General features: G+C 41.4%; 1 long non-coding RNA gene across 1 annotated transcript in view; it reads right to left on the bottom strand.

Annotated features, from left to right (window-relative positions):
* Positions 1 to 276: 276 nt before the first annotated feature.
* Positions 277 to 19,717, bottom strand: part of LOC129514656 (uncharacterized) — a 42,933-nt gene continuing 23,492 nt past the window's right edge. The window contains exon 5 of the long non-coding RNA XR_008665473.1: positions 277 to 451. This is a non-coding gene — a long non-coding RNA (uncharacterized LOC129514656). The remainder of the gene's footprint in view (positions 452 to 19,717) is intronic.

Here is a 19,717-nt window from a genome sequence, read left to right as displayed (position 1 = left end):
TTCACCCACAGAACCTATCACAGAATAGGTAGGTATACAATACGTACCTACTACTTGATTAGCAAGAATGGTGGTAGAAGAATCACTGAACCAAGAGAGTGACTTTATACAGCACATGGTGCTGCCACACAAATGGAGTTCAGTATAATTGAATATGAAGCCACACAAAAAGCATAAATCAAGGCAAGGTATAATCCATTTTTAATTTTTTAAAAAAGCAAATGATAATACCCCATGGGGCCTGAAGAACTCGGGATTAATGCACTGAAAAGTCAGCAGAGGAGCCCGATGAAGTGCTCAGGATCAACATCAAAAATATTTCCGTAGTGAACATTTTTGAATGCCGGCATTGTCTTTCTGCAGGACACACGATCCATGCTCCTGATCCCCCTGCTCGGCAATCAGACCATAAGAGTCCCACATCTGGATTCCTGTGGAAATGAAGCATGTGCTGGAAACACATAAGGAGAAAACCAGGGTGACTTTTTTTGGACTTGATCTGCTATTTATTTCCAGGATAAGTTTATTAGTATCAACCAGAAATAAAACTATTAAATAAAAATAGAGGCCAATGTGGAAGCTTTTAAATAGACTGCAAGTTTAGAAAGGCACCCTCCTTTTAGGACAATTCTGACTTGATCCTCACTTAGATCCCACTTATGTCCATCATTTCAGTTAGCTGGCCAACACACCTAAGTGGTCAATGCATTAGCAAGTGTGCACATGAAAGTTCCATCTGCACGAATGGTATCAGCTCCTTTCTTCCCCCCATCCCCACTCATTGATAGACGCTGAGGACCTGCAGCCTACATGCTCAGCTCCACTTACTTCCCCCTATGTAAACCTGTTGGATAAAGTAATGCAGTGGACGAGTCCACGCTTTTGGATTGGACAGAGTTGGGTTTAAATTCCAGGTCCTTCCTCTGCTAGCTGTGAGTACAAAGGAAGGTTGGGTGACACCTAAGCCTGAGCTTTGAAATGGAAATAATAATAAATTCTCACTGTTTTTTTTTTTTTTTGAAGGTCCAACAGGTGCTCAATACATGTTAATTCCCCTTGGCCATCCTCGCCAGGCCTCTGCCCCTAGGAGCTGGACCCCTATGTCCATAGCGTCTACCACTAGAAGGACTCCTGCCCTAAATCACTAACCACAGGAACCAAGATCCACTTATTACCCTGCCTCCAAATGCCACCCCAGCCTGAAGTTACCTGCTGACATTCTCTGTCCACCAGACCGGACTCATTTCAATGGATGCAAGCCCAAATATAGTTCAAAATCAGCACATTACTTTGAGGAACTGTAATTTGGAGTTCTAGCCAACACCATCCTACCCCAGCCACACCCAACTTCACTTCCCCTGCCACTGAACCATGCCCAAGTCCCAGAGCAGCTTCCTAGAGAGTCTTCAGTGAGAGATCCATTTCAAGGCTAGAGAAAGAAAATATGCATCTCATTTGCATCATTTGACTTAAAGTCTAAAAGTCCTTTATTACATTGTTTTGTTGTATTAAAAAGCCCTAGTCAGAAAAAAATAAATATAAATATTATATAAGGAGAGGAAACAGTTACATAAGAAGCCATCCAAACTCTGTCTCATTAAGAGACGCTATAAAAATCCATGGTTAAGTGCAGCTATTTATGAGCCAAGCTGTGTAGGTTTGAAACCTGAAACTGTTGTGTCATTTGGGACCATTTGCTTAATCCCTCTGTGCCTCAATTTCCTCATCTGTAAAATGAGGATAGTAATAGCACCTACCTCATAATGATGTTGTTAGTATTAAATAAATTAATGCATTTAAAGCACGTGAAACCATGCTCGCCACATGGTGAGTGGTAGTGTTGCCTGGTACTCCTAACTGCAGAGGCAGTTTTCAGTTGATGGACATCATCAGATTTAGAGGGAATTCATACCAATCCCAAATTGTGCAGTATAGACAATTCTCAGGGGCGGGGTCTGTTATGAGTTCAACTGTGTCCTCCTCAATATCCATATGTCTGAGTCCTAACCTCCAGTACCTTAGAATGTGCCTTATTTGAAAATGTAGTTAGCTGGTATTTGCTGTGAAGTCGTACCTGAGCAGGGTGGGCTCCTAACCCAGCATGACTCGTGTTGTTATAAAAAGGGGAAATTTGCAGACACATACAAAGGGAGGATGTCATGTGAAGATGAATGTAGAGAATAGGGTGATACTCCTAAAAACTTAAGAGCACCAAAGATCGCCAACAAACCACAGAAGCTAGGAATAGGGCATGGGGCAGTCCTCAGAAGGAACCAGCATGGCCAATGAACAGATTGCTAACCTCCAGAACCAGGAGACAATAGATTTCTGTTGTTTAAATCACCAAATTTGTGGTACTTTGTTACGGCAGCCATAGCAAACAAATAGAGACACAGATCCAGATGTCAATTTGGGATGAGGTCAGCCAAGGAAGAGCTGCTCGTTGAGCACCCCAGGACAACTGTGCTGTGTTAGCAGGGGAGGGGCTGTCTAAGGCACAATCTCTGTCTGTGTTCAGGACCAACAATGTCACTGAGGAGGCATGCCTGCGCATGCACACACACACACACACACACACACACACACACATACACACACACCATTGTATAATCAATGTCCAACGAGCCATAGGACAATCAGTGTTCCAAGAGCTCAGAACTAAATAGTCAAAAAAAGGCTCTATCTAGTAAGGTCCCAAACGCATTCCAGCACTTGGGTAGAAATAGTTAAATTCCTACAAACTTTCCTAAAGCCAAGAAATCCATCCTCAAGGATCTTGCATGCCCCTTTCCACACTGTCTCTAATTCTAGCTGCGCCTTTCTCAGCACATCCTTTGGGGTGTATCTCTCCAACCCACAGTCGCTCTCACACACATGTGCAATTCCTCCCCTTTTGTTCCTTCAACTTTCCTTGCAAAAGATGCTTCACAGCAACAATCCCATTAGCTTTACAAATGCTGTTTGGAAACCCAAGCAGAGCCATTGCTTTCTCCGGTGGTGGGGAATTTGGTACTCCAAGTGATTTTTTTCATCCCAATTTCAGGGTCACGCTGCTCGGATATACAAAGTGGGGAGAGGAAGATGAGTGGGAGAAAATCTTCCCCCAACAGAAGTGTGCAGCTTTCCCTGGAAGGCACTAACACCACAACAAACAAACATATAAATAATAAATATTCTTTTACTAAAATGATAAGTCTCACTTCAGTAAGCAACACATTATGCACCATACTGGTGTAATAAAGCGCACATCCCCTTGAATCATTCCCACTAATACAATGTATTCAGTGCTCATATGATTACACTTTTACAGCCTGTTAGCAAAAACACATACAATTGCAAAGTGCCGCTAATGCAATGTGACAGAGTTCTGTTATTACAAGAAGAAGTTGTCAGCACCGAGCAATTGATTTTCCTTCATCTCCTTCCTGCCTCTGCCCGTCCTCCCCACCTCTCCTGGAGATGTTTATTTTGTACCCTGGGTGCAGTCCTTTCTCTGAATCAATTCTGATATAACGTAGAGAAGGAATATGAAGACAATGGGAAAAAATTAACACTAATCTAGGTATTCTAAGGGGAAAAAGCTTCCTTTAGGGACATTTTCCTCTGAAAGTCTTTATTGAAGCTCCAAGAACCGTGGCTCCCTTCCCGCAGCACAACAATCTGGTCTTTTTGTTCTTTTATGCCATGTCTATGTATTTTCCCCTTATCGTCCCTTCCTTCTCATAAAATAAAATACAGGTGGCTTTAAGGTATGAGGACTCCTACATCCTAACTGATTCACTTCCACGCGTTTTGAATAGCAGTGGAGGGGAAAATAAATAAGGAACACAGGAAGCCAAAGAGAATAAATATTTGATTATTTCTCGGTTAATAGTTTCCTTGTAAATGTTTGCCTTTATTCACAAGGTGACCATAGATAGATTAAACAATGATACTTTCTGAAGATGAAAAGAAATCTATGTCTAGCACCAGTAACTTAATCCAGAGTCATGGAACAGCACAACTGGATAGCCCTTTCAATAGAGATTGTCAAGTTCAATGTAATTATTTTACAGGTGAGAAATCCAAACTCCAAAAGTTAAGGAATTTATCCAGGTTCTCATCGCCTCGTTAGTGTTAGAGCTGAATCTAGAAGTAGTCGTCTTTTGCTGATCTACTATACTGTGCCTTTAAGTGTAACACACATACATCAATATATGTGTTACTGAATTACCAGATGGCCCTTAACACCTCCATTTTCTGTGTCTTGCTTATGATAGAACAGGAAAGTTTCACTTGTCAATGTAGGTGTGAGGGAGAATAGACAAGTTCATGAAAATTGCTTGATGGCCTTCTGAAAGAGCAAGTTTCCAGAGGAAACATTAAAATATCTTGATTTATAGATTTCATCTTGGGGGGGTTACACCTTCCTAGGATACAAAAAAAGGGCTATTTCTTCCTTACCCTGTTTAAAACGTATAATTCCCACATCTTCCTCTTCCCGCCCCACCTCATTAAGTGGATGCACCCTTTATTGGCTCCTAACATAAATGCTGACACCTCTTCTTTTGCTCAGCAGGATCTCATTTTACGTGCCCTTGAATATCTAAGAGACACACAGAGTATGGGTTATAGCAAGATCTCCAGGCATTATTGTACATTAATATGATGGAAAGTTAAAGCCTCAGCCAGTTGGATTTTGACTCACTGGAGCAGTTGAGCCTGTGGCTCTGGCTACACTTCTCATTTTTAAAAATTGACCGCAGAGTTTGGGACCTTTCATCTTGACGATAACTCAAGGTATTCCCATGTGTGAATAGAGAGTATAGGAGCGGTATTGTTAATCTGATTTTGGTTTTGGTTTATGATGCCAACTAGCAAAAATTCATGGGTAAAAAGCATTTAGTTTGGGCCAAAAATTATCTGTGATGAGTAAGGGCTTGTAGATACAGTCTCTGTTTGAGAAAAACCACTCTCCATGGCCTCACGCTCCTGAGGTATGCATACTAAGAAACAAACACAGAAAGAAAGAAGGGCTGACCTCACATAATATAATGTAGCAAACTTTTGGAGGCACTGGTCTGTTGTGATAGAAGTGGCCTTGGGCAACTTTATAGGGCTCAGGGGGACTCAGTTGGTAATGTACCCCCCCATCATTGTTACTCCCCTTCCTCCAATTAACATCATTGCCTGATGCCTCTACCTAAAACCCCCTTTTTTTAAATTTTTTTTAAATTTATTTATTCATGATAGTCAGAGAGAGAGAGAGAGAGAGAGGCAGAGACACAGGCAGAGGGAGAAGCAGGCTCCATGCACTGGGAGCCCGACGTGGGATTCGATCCCGGGTCTCCAGGATCACGCCCTGGGCCAAAGGCAGGCGCCAAACCGCTGCGCCACCCAGGGATCCCAAAACCCCTTTCAATAGTATTCTTTGCTTTCTTCTTTCCACATCACAACTACCATGTCCGATTTCTTATCATGCCCCTAAATCTACTAATTCGTATTAAGCCATTAGATAGCAAACACCACATGTGACCTTAACAATGGCAATGTCCTATTGTTAAAACTAATATAATGGGTAGCAATTACGGTACTACCCCTACTCCGGATACTTTTTAAAAAAAAAACTTCTTTTTGCAAAAAGCTTCTTTAAACACTGATGCCCTTGAATAGTGAAAATGACTTGTGTCTGGTGTAGAGGTGCTGTGATACTCCTGAAAGCCCACGAAGACATCCGGGCACTCCGCCTTCCAATTCTGCAGTCAATAAAGAAAAGAGACAAGAGAAGATTTTCTTTGTCCATATTCCAGGTCAGTTCATGCCTATATTTGGCAGGCACGGTACTGAGTGCTCTGGGAAAAGGAAAGGTGAAGAGTGACACACAGGCTGGGGCCTCCAGGAATTTTTAAGTCTAAGAAGGACAAATTCGTAAGTGCCAAGAGGCATAAGAGAACTGCCACAAAATGTTTGCAGAGCTAGAAGAGGTGAATTCCTACTCAAAGCACCGGTCAAGGCAGCATGAAACAAGCGAATCAGCTCTGGTCACTATGGGAGGAGGTGATAAAACATGAAGCTCTGGGGCTTGGCCACTGGGAGAAGCACAACCAGTATTAAAAATCAAGCAGACTTCCACTAGGAGCTAGTTATGCTGAGGGTGGTTATGACATCGCTGATGGAAACTGTCATCTCCTGCTGTTAGCATGAGGCATTCGGGCCAGCCGAAGAGTTGGGCAGGGTCCCATGCATATGTTTGCTTATATCTCCATGTGCTCATTTATCAAGCACCTTAACCAACTATGATCTTCTTCAGAACAGTAAATAAAATAGCAAATGAAACATGGGCTAAGGCAAAGTTGGTTTTACTACAGGCCTTTTCATAGGCAGAGAGACCATAACATGACAATAATGAAATATAAATGACCTACACGAAAAAAGATACTTACTGAAGAATCAGTTCTTTCTGAAATAATTCTTAAGGATCTTTTGATAAAGAAATCACATTATAATATTGCTGATAGGACAATTTTCCACTGAGGTAGTAGGGAGAAATGCAGTAAAGGGTTCCTAAAAGCCGGAAAAGCCTAAGTCAATTGTTAGCCTGGTACAAAACAACAACAAAACAAAACAAAAGAACCCTGTTCATTTATTGGTACAAGGCCGAATGAGTACATATCATTCAACTGCTGGGAATGGGGGAGGCCAGTTAAATAATGCTGTTCTTAGATAATGTGACAGGTCGTCACTAACACTCTGCCAACGTTCCCAGAGTGTGGCCTGGTGCATTCTGATAGCCTCCTGAGCCTCTCTGCCTAAAAGGTTTTCCATCCATTCTGTCTTACAGGCCGGAAGTTAACACCCCAGGACCAATCCTCCATCAAATTGGTAGAAGTTAATCCAGATTCATCTCACCACAGTGATACAACCCTGATGTGTGCACTACAGTCTGCCAGAGTCCCCAGCAGTCTTAGGCCTCAGTGGGCCACAGCTGTGATCCCATCATAATGTAACTTTTATTGCCTTTCCTCACCCTGTCTCAATCGACCACTCTGTCTGGGCTTCCGGGGATCACCTCCCTAAGAAAAAACTTGTACCTGCATTGTTGTCTCAGGAGCTACTTGGGGGGAAACCAAACTAAGACCCATCACTATTTCACATGTGGATGTGTCAACGAATAAATATTTACTGAGTATCTGTTACCTACATCACACCGTTCTAGATTTAAACAAGCAAGTTTAAGTCCCCAGTAGCAAAGAACTCAAAATCTAGGTGGGGGGGGGGCAAGTAAAACATGGATTCATCAATATTAAACAACAAACCAGGCAGTGTGTGATGAGTACAAAATAAACCTTCTAAGAAAAGTTCAGGACACCTGGGTGACTCAGCGGTTGAGCACCTGCCTTTGGCCCAGGGCGGGATCCTGGAGTTCCGGGATTGAGTCCTACATCAGGCTCCCTGCATGCAGCCTGCTTCTCTCTCTGCCTCTCTCTCTCTCATCTCTCATGAATAAAGAAATAAATAATATTTTTAAAAAATGAAAGTTGTATAATGCATGGCTTTGGGTAGATGGGATGAAAGGGCAAGAACAATCCTATTGGAATGACATAAATGTAGATATACATGGTCTCTAACAAGAAATTTGTTTAAAGATTTTATTTATTTATTCATGAGAGACACACAGAGAGAGAGGCAGAGATATAGGCAGAGGGAGAAGCAGGCTCCATACAGGGAGCCCACTGTGGGACTCGATCTTGGGACCCCGGAATCATGTCCCAAGGGGATCACGACCTAAGCCAAAGGCAGATGCTCAACCACTGAGCCACCCAGGTGTCCCTAACAAGAAATTCTTCATTAAAGAGACCTACCAAAATGTGATTGACCCAGTACTTATCAAACCTCTCTGATCCTGGAAACTTTTCTTTACATAATATTTTGTTGACAAAATCTCCTGAACAAGTGTTCAACAGGGCACACTTTGGGAAATGCTGTCAAGTTCCAGCTTTGAACATTGAAATCCGATTCCTCAGTCATTTTAGCCAAGGGCTTCTCTCCTGCCAGGCTCATTGGCCAGCTCAGATACGAAGTAACTCATTACCTTAAGCCCGTTTGGATAAAACATATAGACTGACCAGTCTTCCAAGATATTTGGATTCTTTTATATGATATCAGGGTGGATGTATGATGATATCTTTTTAATAGCTACGACACTACTCTAAGCCCTGGGAACAATAAGGAGAAGCTGACAGATATTGACTCCTTTCTTTAGAACTAACTGCCTTGGAGAGAAAATGATCAGTTTGTTCTCCATGAGATATATATACATCTTTTCAGAGCTATTATTATCTGTATCAGATGAAGCACAATATCAGATGAAGTGCAACCTTGCTGCTTGACATCAGACTCCAGAGAACTCTGGGTGATTTTGGTGAATCACTTCACTTCTCTGCATCTCTATTCCTCATCTGTCAAATACAGTTACTTCAGAGGGCTCTAATGAGACAATACATGTAAAGGGCTTGCCATTGTTCCTGACCCATAGCAAGAGCTCAACAAGGGTAGCTCTCTCTATCTGATACCAGCAGCAGATTAGAACTAGGATGACTCTCATTACTTGGTTCCCTTGAATGGATTTCACTCCCCTCTAACCAAAACTGCCTCCACTCGAACATACCCACAACTTGGGTACCTCACAGTGTCCAAACAGTGCCTACATGAGCCAGACACAACACAGATGAGTTCTTAAAAAGAGGTCTTGAATTTCTTCCAGAGGAAAATTTTCCCACTGATGCAACTGTGGGAAATCTGAATATAAAATGTGAAATTCACTCTCCTGACAATTGTTCAGTAGAGAAATTGTTGCATAAAACAAGATCGACTTGCTTATCAACTTTTTCAGAGAGTTTGGTGAAGTGTTTTTTTTTTTTTTTTAATCACTTTTCTCCCTCACCTTCTTGCCTTGATGAATACAATTGCACTGAGGACTTTTTGAGTTGGTTGTAGTCCCTTTCTCCTCACTTCTTCCTAGATTTGGTTTGGTAGGAAAATCTTGTGCACATATAGGTCATTCCTAACATCAAAACATCATGGCGGGCTCAGGGTGTAAGACTGGATCTTCATGGAATATTCTTTTCCTTTCTCTCCTCCTCCTTATTTGCTTCTCTTCTTTTTCTCTTCTTCTCTAGTCCCTCTGACTCTATTTGCCCTTCCTATCTCTCCCTCCCTACTCCCCCTTGTCTCTCTGATTCTCTCTATCATGTATATAATATGCTCTTCCATCCATCTTTATGTCTGGCTCTGGCTGTCTGTCTCTTAGTGTGTCTGTCTTCTCTGGGTATCTCTATTTCTCTCTCTGCCCCCCTTTCTCTCTCTCTCTCTTTCTTTCTTCCTCTATCTCTCGCTGACTCTTTCTCAGGTCTCTCTGTCTCTTTTTCCAGGTTTCTTTTTTTTTCCTCTGCTCTTTGACTCTCTTTGTCCCTACTTCTCCTTTTCTCATAGCATGAACCCTGGTTGAAACCAGACTCTAATTTGTATTGTTCTTTAAGAGAAAATTTCCTGATGTAAATGGAATGTACAACATTTACTACTGCTGACAGCCTAATGAGTGACACAGTATCAGCAGACTTCACCAAATGTGTTGGAGGGGGGAGAAAACGACCCTCTCAAATCACTGCAAACACTGAAGCAGATGAACAAAGGAAATTAAACCAGTTGCATCCAACAGACTTTGAAACACACCCACAAACCTTCCCTGCCCCCTCCTCCATCAGCAGATCTTCACACTTTTGCTAATACCAGCTGGTTCATACGCTCCAGAAGTATCACCCTCGCCAGTTACTGAAAGTGAGACTTCAAATATGGGTTAAATCCACTCTGGTCATTAGCCAGTCTTCTGTCCAATTTTTCCCCTGGATTTTCTTCACCTGGAAATTGTGCATGCTTCATACATCTATCATAGGAAAAATACTGCAGCTACTGGGACAGAGAGAGGAAGAAGGGGAAACTTGACAAATGTGGCCCAGAAATTCAGTTTTTTTCTCTGTTTTAAAAGCAAGCAATCAGAAGGACATTACTAGTTTCAATTTAGTGGTAACAAGTAAACATGTGCTCCACAGACACAGAGAAATCTCTGATATTTGTGTGAGATCTTTTGGCAGACATGTCAAAGAACGCGAGGTTAACCAGATGATGCTCACAATCTATCCTGAGAGTTTATAACCATCTGATCTTTACTCAATAGCAAGCGGGCAGCTAGAGAAACTGAATCACAGTTATGTCTTGCCCCTCCCACATCTTGTCTTAGAGAAGCATAGACAAGATGGACCTGGACCTGAACAAAATCTAAGAGGTAAAGCTTTTTGGAGGCAGGATTGTTTTTGGGACCCCAGGATTTAAACACACACACACACACACATACACACACACACACAAATACACAGCACCTGGTGGTTGCCCAGATCATGTCCCTCTTGCCACCCCATCCCCCAGCTTCTGGCCTCCATCCAAATAATATCCTTACAAGCTTAACATTTTCTTGGGTTCCTACCATCTCTCCTTTTTGGTGACAGATATTTATTGTTGCAATTTTATTTCTTCAAAGTCCTATACTCTCTCCTCTAAGAGGTAGCCTACTTGACCTAGACTAAACCAATTCACAAGAATGGATTTATTGGGCTAATCTGTTTCTACTGTAAAAAGGCACTTATTCAATGCAATAATGAAAATCTAAGAGGACTCTAGTGGTAAGCATTTTAGGTATTATGGTTGGGTAACAGTAAAACCTTCTGAAGGCACAGTAGCTGCCTACGCCTTTTGAAAGGGCTAGTTTGGGATAAGCCTCAAGAGTCTATGCCCTTCCTATTGAATTTCTCTACTTCATCATACATTGATCAAGATAGAGTGTCTCAGAGTGTGTGCTCCTGCCTACCAATCTGTCAGAGGCACATATCATTATGCACCAGAACTTAACCATGTTCATTATACAATAGAATTTTAGTTAAAGCAGGCACATCCTAGTACCAGTTTAAAAGACTCAAGTGCTCCAATAGTTTTGTTAGAACCGGGATTTACTTGCAAAGCAGCCCTAGATCTTGGGACCCAAGACAATGTCCTTTGGGCACCAAGAAACTTTTATTTCATGCCTTTTTTAGGTGATAGCTTTAATGATTTGGACTCAAGGCTTTTTGCAACCTTTAGAAATAAGGGAGTTCAAAGCAGAACAAAGTTAAGATAGATTAGCAAGGAGATAAATTAGAGTTAAAATATTTTTTAAAAAAGAAGAAAGCACTAGGCTAATACACAGAAATGCTCATTTAATCTTTGTATCTAAAATAGAAATGATTGATTCAAACACTTAACAAATGTCCATTGATTGCCTACTATGTGCTAAACATTGTGTTGGGTAAAGGATTCCAAAAGGGAAGAATGTATACACAGCAATTTCTAATCTCATAGAGATTATTTTTGTCTAGCTGGGGAGGCAGACAACTAAGCAAATATAAGAAATATAGTAAATCTTATAATAGAAGTGCAAAAAACTACTCAAGTCTGTACAATGACATGCCAGGGACATCTAACCAAATTCAAAAGATGGGAGTGGGAAGGTGAAGGATGATGGGAAAAGTCAAGGAAGGCCTTCAAGAATCTTTAGGAACTAAAAACATCAGTAAGTCTTAGTATCTTGAGTTCAAGTTAGGTGTAATAGAGATATGATTAAAAAACAATTGTTAGAGAAAGAAGGGTCATATTAGTTTGTTAAGAGTTTTGATTGTATCCTAAGGGCCACAGGAGCCACTGAAAACTTCTGAGCAAGCTAATGATGTAATCAGATGTGACTATGAGCACAATCAGAGTAAAAGAGAAGTCTGCATTTTGTAAATACAACTATTAACATATATGGAGTCCTCAAAGTTGTCAACATTTTCTCAAGAAATGTCTGGAAGGCATCAGATGCAAAAGAGCATGATCAAAGGCCATCTTGCTCAACTGCTCTACGAAACCAAATTCCCTGTTGCAGTTGCAGTGTCTGGCACCCCCTGCCTTTTGTCTTGGCAAAAAAAACATGATTTAGAAGTATAGAGGCTTGTCTAGATTTGAGGAAGTTCAGATTGATCAATCTTAAAATATTCACTGTCCTGCGTAGCATAAGCTACCAATCAGACCTATCTTTTTCCATCAAAGATTCAGTCAGCAAGACTTACAACTACTTAGTCCCTGGAAATGGAGCCACAGGGCAGCAGGTTACGGAGTCCTAACCCAGTTTGTGGTGATCTCACAGTTGGACAGAGTACAATATTGACAAATGGCCCTCATATGACCACAGTCTCTGAGGGAAGGACTCACTTACAGACTTTCTAGTAGTCCTTGGCGGAGCCATGTAAGGGGGATTAGTAGCAGATAAAGCTCATCTCTCTCCCTCTCTCTCAGTGCCACCCTCTTATGAACTAGGTCTGTTAACTTCATCTGATACAACCTGTTTCACCTTGTCTAGAAGAGTGGGGGCCCAGGGTCAGAATATGCCTGTGCTTTCCTACCCCAAGGTCTTTCACATAATCGCTATGCAGTCCACAACATTTGATAGAGCCATTGTTAATTGACTCTGTTTTCATTGTTTGTTTGATTTTATAACTAAACTAGTCTCCAAGGAGTAAACTTTCTAGTCCACCATATGTACTATACAGTTAATTATAACACACTCCCTCTCTTACCCATGGACCCTGAACATAAGGATGTTTCTAGTCTACATATGGTGAACAATACTGTTCATGCATTCTACCCTCAACGCATTTCCTAGAGCCCTCACACAGTGGACATTAATGACTTCTTTGGGGCCCTTCTGGTTTCACCAGATGAACAGAAATGAAAATAAGCAGCTGTCATACTTTAACTTAAAAAAAAAAAAAGAAATTCATCAAGCCTAATCCAATTTGGAGAAGTATTTGGCTTAGAGAGAAGGAATCGGCTGTACCATTGATGGGAAAAAGCTCACTTACTAATGCACCACTTCCTGACATTCAATTTGCACAATTTGTCTCTTATTATCTGGCAACTCTCAGAAGATTTTGGAAGCAGGAAAAAAGAAGGCAGAAACATAACAAGCAGTAAGATTAAGAAGTGAGAATGAGGGGGGCACCAACTTGAGAGTCAGTTACCCAACTCCTAGACCATGTCTCTGGGCCCATCAATGTCTGTTGACAAGCCACTCCAACCAGATAATGGCCATAAAAGGGAACCAAATGGAAGGTTAGCCAACACACAGTAATAAAACAAAAGCCACTTTATGTTAGTTACCCGGCACTTTAGACACCAGAGAACTCATTCGAATCTAAACTTAGATGTGATATATCTGAGAATATTACCATACACCTAGACAGGGAAAATTGCATATTTTCCATCATAAAAAAATATCAAAATGTTTTATCTGTGCTTCTGCAATTCAAAAATGACTGAAGCTGTGAACTTCAAATTTGGCAAGATTGTAGTCCTCATTAAGGAAGGGAATGAAAGCCAATTTTGAAGAAAAATGGTTTCCTATTTTTGAGTGTAGAAGGTTGAAACAATGAGTGTTGAACCTAAGATGAAGAACATTCCCTCTGCTGTTTTAGTTTCCATTTGGATAAAGATTATTAACCAGAGAATAAAACTAGGCATGTCTCTTTTTTGACTTATAAAAGAAAACATCTTTCCTGAGTCCTTCATTTCTAGCTTTCTAAATCGAAGTTCAATGTGTTTCATGAAGCTAAGATGTAAAATTAAAATACCTCACAAGCAGATAATTCATAAAATTACCGTACCTTGGCCTGTGTAGACCTGGGGTCATCTATCCCCACATATTTTTGGAGTTAAGTGGCTGTGGTACAACACGCAGGATGTGTGAAGGACTAAAAGGATACTGTTAGAGGACGTGTAGCTTTGGAATTTCCTGATTTGACTGCAAAGATTTCAGTCTTAACACTGTGTCAATATTGGTTTTAAATGTATACATATTTGTTTATTGGCACACACGCACATACACACAGGAATCGCATCCATAAAATGCACCCACATCTGTGGTTAAACACAGCAGCTGTTTAACAGCCCAGTATAACAATCTGAAAAAAAATTGGGACCTGAATTCAGAGTCCCACATCCAGGCTAAGCTGTAGCGGGAACCGAGGCCCTGTATGAGGAATGCTGCCGTGAGAACTCTCCAAGATTCCCCCACATAGAACTCCTTTGCCAAATTCACAGCATGCTTCTCAAAGTTTGGATTTGATCATGAAAGACCCTAACTTTATTCCTTACTCTAATAATTGTCTTGTAATAAATACTTTGAAGACTGGCTCAAAGTAGAACCAGGGCAACTTGAAGTCTACACAATGTGTACATTTTCTGCCCCCCCCCCCCCCCCCGGAGATCTCTGCACTCCCTGTGTCTGATAACCTGAGTGAGAATCATCTGGGAAATTACCGAGGAAATGCACAGCAGTCTGAAATCACACCCGTAAATCATCAGGGCACACAAGAGTGGGTAATCTGGAGTGTAAGGTGCTCTGACTTCATGAATTTTCTGCCAGTGACTGAGATTTTTGGAGATCCTGCCAAGGGGTGTACAAAAGAGAGAGTATGTCACCTTCCTGTCATCTGTAAGTGCCTGATTCTCCAGATGCGGAGATGAGACATTTTTATTACAAAATGAGTTTGCAGATTTTCATTGCTGTTTTTCTCACTGAATTTCCTTTTTTCCTCTCTATGCATGTGTTTTCTTTTACTTTTTTTTTTTTTTCTAATTTTGCTTTTTAACATGTGAGTTGAATCAGTGCATCTTACCCACACCCTACCACCACATTTTCCTTCCAACAGCTGCAGAATGAATTCCAATTTCCCCAGCCCGGCACTCAAGGCCCTCTGTAATCTGACTGCATTCATTCATTATTAATTTATTCATACGTTCACTTATTCATTGTTTTCATTAAATTTGTATTTATTAAGCATCTATTATGTCTGCATGCAATGATAGGAGTGGAAATACAAGAATAAGATATGTTATCTGCACCAAGGAACTGAGAGTCTAGCATGAAGCACACACAATAACTATTATAGAATGGAGCAATGTATGAGCACCATGGGACAATTGAGAACACTGTGCCTAATTTTGCCCTAAAGGAGATGTAAAGTGTGAGCTACGGTTCAAAGTCTGAGTAGGATTTACCAAATACATACAAAATGAGGTGACAAGCACTGTTATAAGTAGGAGGAACTGTGTGATCAGTCACTGGGTGAAGAAGAAAAAGGTGAGCAGAGGGTGAGAACCCAACATAACGTTTCCATGTGGTCTTGCTGTGATAGGTGGGTCAGGGGTGAGGACTGAGATACAGGAGAATAGAAAGGTTGGCAACAGTCTGTCCATATAAGGCCAGGAAAGGTCTACTAGGACGTTTGGTTTGTTTCATGGTTTGGTAGACATTGAGAGATTTTAATTAAGATTCTAGATCTGGTTAATCTAGAAAGCTTCTAGTTGACTTGTATTTTTGGAAAATCACTTAAGTATGCAACATGGACGAGGTGCCTCCATTTCCCTTATTCTGCCTTTCAAAAGCTTACTCCATTCAGCTGAGTCATGCAGCAAGTAGGAACTATTTCTCCAACCCAGGTGTGCAAGAAACAAGCCTGTCCAAATTTTAATACAAGTCCCCTTTCTCAGGAAATGCAGGGTCCTCCTCCACCTTTCCCAAGATTCTAAGTTTTTCCAGGGTGAGTGCCTGGAGAACCTAACAGTTATTATATTGTATCGGCTCTATATTTTTGTAGGGGACCTGTCCTATGCCTTTATGCTGTAAGTCCCAGACTCCAATGAAACCAATCCCTATGAACAAAATGTTACTCTTCCTTCATAAAATCTTTGTTCTCCACTGAAGGCTTTGCACCTAATATTTTTGCAAGTCTTTCTGGCCACTACTTTGGGAATCACCTGGAAATCTTGTTATTTTTCAAATTCTGAGTCAAGTAAGTATGAGGTGGGGCCTGAGTTTCTGCTTTCTAACAAGTTCCATGCTGTTTGTCTATGGACTCTACTTTGAGTAGCCGGGATCTGCATGTTAATTATATCCTACTTTTCCTGAGACATGTCTTCTCTATTATTAATCTAGTATTGGGGATTTTTTAAAAAATCATTTAGTTATTTATATAACTCGAAGATATTAGATCTTTGAAAAAGAATATGCTTTCCACATCCTTGTACCCTCCACATGAAGGCTAGCTACCCAGTAACTGATGGCTTATGCCAAGATTTGCTGATCTTATGGTTCATACTGTTTTTCAGCCCTTTACTGGCTGTCAGTGATCCCCAGGATTCAGTTCAAACCCCTCAGATCATATTGAAAGAGTGTGACCTGGCCCCTGTTCCCTCTGTAGCCTGATCTGCTGGGCCCCCACCTTCTGCTCTGAGCCCTGCCATCACATAAGGGAAGTTTCCTTATTCCTTGAGGGGCTCCTAGAAACGCCTGATTAGAATGCAAGAAGGTGTCTCCCCTGGGGACTCTGGAGAGTTAAGGAAAGGCTGGGAAATATGTTCCATTTCTTTCGTCCTTGACTTCTAGCCTGGATCAAACGCTCTCCATAACTCAGATGCAAGCATGGCCCCTCCTGGGACCAGAGGCAACGAGAAGCTGAACCATGTAGACTGAGGATTGGGCCTCCCTTCATCCCTCAAGTTCTCATCCTCTCTTTCCCATTTTGTTTCCATCTGCGCACTGGCTACATCCAGCTTTGGTGAAGTTCCTCCATCCTCTAGTCTAACTTCTCACTACATTTTCTAGCATGAGAACTTTTTTTTTTTTCTCAGAATATTCATCTGTGGCCCTTGTTTCTCTTCATTAGTGTTTCTTCTAGGCCTTCAATCCTAGCTCTCTCTCCTTTTGCCCTCTGTGTTCAACTGTCCTTATGGTAATGTGGTGCATGGGGGACAGTGAACAGCCTTTCCTAAGTGGCCAAGATGTGTGCTGCGAGCTTGGCTTTTGAGTTTGTTCCTCTTGTACCAGCTCTTGTTCTATAAAATTGGATGTTATGTTTTCATGGCCTCCTCAATACCTTTTAGCATGCCTTCATCTCTTTCCTCATCTTAATTAAAGCCTGTTATGTTACATTCACATGTACAAATTAAAACACATTTTACATACACTTCCTTTATAATTCCTGGCGATTTGCATGTGAACATGGAAGGGAGTACAATACCTGAGGATGTTACAACCTACAGCCCACTACCTACTCTCGATTCCTGCACAAGGTTTGCTGACAGGCAGTCCAAGAGGTGCCGTCTCAAGGCTAGAATTCTGATAAGCTCTGCACCCGTCAGGGGAATTGATCCAATCAGAGCTTGTTGAGCAGCAAAGTGACATCAGTGAAGATCTCCTCACTTATTAGGTGGCAGATTGCTTTCCCTTAACCCATCAGAAATCTAGACTCAACTGAAACTTAAAGGAGATCCTTACCCAGCAGCTTTCTCCCCTACGGGACTTGCCTATCATGAGACTGGTGGCTTAGAGCTTGGCGTGAGGTTTTTGTCCAGATGTGGTGGGCTTCAGGCTCTCGAACATTTTTCCTTTTAAGTGGTGGATTGAAACTTACCACCGGAAGACATAGGCAAGAGTGCTTTTAAGCTCTTTAGAGGATATTAGCGTATTGCCCAAATGTCCTCTTGGACAGATTTCTGTTTTCCTTATGCATTAGATTAGCATACTAAGGCTATACTCTCTCATAAACAGTGAGGAAGAGCTGTCCCCTTTGGCAGAAATGGCCAGGTTCTGCTAAATTAGGATGCTCTGTAGGGTAACTCAGCAGACTACTCTTGTTTATAATCATAAGCCCAAAGAAATTAGATGGAACCCAAAGGAATCCATCTAATGCTGTGGTCCACTACGCATTTTATTTTTTTAATTTATTTCTTTTATAAATTTATTTTTTATTGGTGTTCAATTTGCCAACATATAGAATAACACTCATCCCATCAAGCTCATCCCATCAAGCGCCCACGTCAGCCACTGAGCATTTTAATCAAAACAGTGAGCTTTCTACTCCAACCACACTGTCCCCCATGGAGACTGTTATGTCCAGTAGCAAGAAAGGTACCATTGCCATGTAGGTGTAAATACATGAGAAAGAGCTAAGTTGAACTGGAAAGTCATCAGAGATACAAATGGGAAGGTTGGTAGGTAGGTTGGTAGGAAGGTTGGCTACCTTCCCCTGGTTGGTAGCCAGGGGAAGGACAGTATGAAGAAATGCCACCATGCACCCGGAGCTCAGGCACCTGCTCTGCACTGCCACTTTGGAAATAATTTTGACAATTGTTTCAACTTTATAATAACTTTGCAATGTATTAAAAAGGCCTCGTAACTCGAGGCCCCACTGCCATATAAAAATTAAAATGTATTGATCCATTGTTTCCTTTACATTTCAATTTAAGGGTGATAAAAGGAAGGAGCTGTAGTTTTCTTTATATCACTTTCCTGCAAAGGGGGGAGAAAACAAACACAGGTGCTTTAAATTTTCAAGGTGCAAACTAAATTACACGATGCCCAGGAGTGTGCAGTAGCATTTCTTTGTTTGAGCATGGAATAAAAGACAGATAATTAGGAAATTGGGAGTCTATTAATTTTCCAAATTTACTCATGCAAGAACCACTGAGCTATGGTGATATTTGCTTACCTCGTCATTATGCAAAAATATATTAGCTAATTATTTTGACTAATGCAATTAAGATATGCATATTTAGCATAAACCATACAATAGAAATGTTACAGTCAGCAATTGCTGGGTTGCGCTCATGGGTAGCAGAGAGGCAAAAGTCCCTGCTCAGTCTCCAATGGTAAGCCACAAGATTGCTACAAGTCTGCCTGCACCGTTATTATTAGTTTGGTTGCAGTAATTAATTTACTTTACAGCATGACTAGGTGGCACAGCTAGCAGTGGTATTAATTTTTGTTATGAGACACCTGAAGATGTCAGCTTTTGAGCAGCAGCGTCTGCACCTTTAATTGCCTTAATCAGTAGAAATGCAGTATCTCTTTCAGAGATCCAATTAAGAACACTATTGTTATTTTTCTTCTCTCGCTAACCCTTACTAATGAACACAGGGGCTAGTGAAAGTTAAGGTGACGGCAGTAGCCAAGAGAAGCATCTTCTCCTCTTAACCTGGGAATCCCACCGAGCCCAGAGCTCCCGAAGGACAGAGTGACACTTCCACTGTATCTCCATGGGCTGTCATCCCACAGGCCCTTTCTACATGAAGTGTGAACCAGCCTGGGCCCACCTCGGACCCTCTACATCACAATCTGCATTTTAACAAGGTCCCCAAGTGATGAGCTTAAGCATGAAAGTTCAAGAAATGCTGCTGGGAAGAAGGGGTCCAGAATTGGCTTGAACCTAAATGAAGGTGAAATCATGGAATCAGTGGTGTGATTTAGAGTGTGCTAGAAAGGCACCCATAGCAAAACCCATGACCTTCGGTGCCTATCACTTATTCCTGCAAAGGAGCAGGAGCACTTCTGCCTGTGAGAGTTTCATAACACAATGTGCACACTGTTGAGAGATTAAGGTTTTTCTCAGCTCTCATTTTACACCGTGCCAGCTTAGATGCTGGAAAAGTGAAATAAGGAAGACACTGAAGAGAAAGACCAAGGAGGGAAAAGGGTAGGAGAAAGAGTATAATGAAGATGATCTTCTATCTCACAGTTGTGTCGCAGGGCTGGTCCCCACATTGCTTTCTCTCT

Source organism: Nyctereutes procyonoides, unplaced genomic scaffold, assembly GCF_905146905.1.
Source record: "Nyctereutes procyonoides isolate TBG_1078 unplaced genomic scaffold, NYPRO_anot_genome, whole genome shotgun sequence".
NCBI classification, from domain to species: domain Eukaryota; kingdom Metazoa; phylum Chordata; class Mammalia; order Carnivora; family Canidae; genus Nyctereutes; species Nyctereutes procyonoides.
The sequence above is the reverse complement of the archived record's forward strand: the minus strand, read 5'-3'. Positions and strand labels throughout refer to the sequence as shown.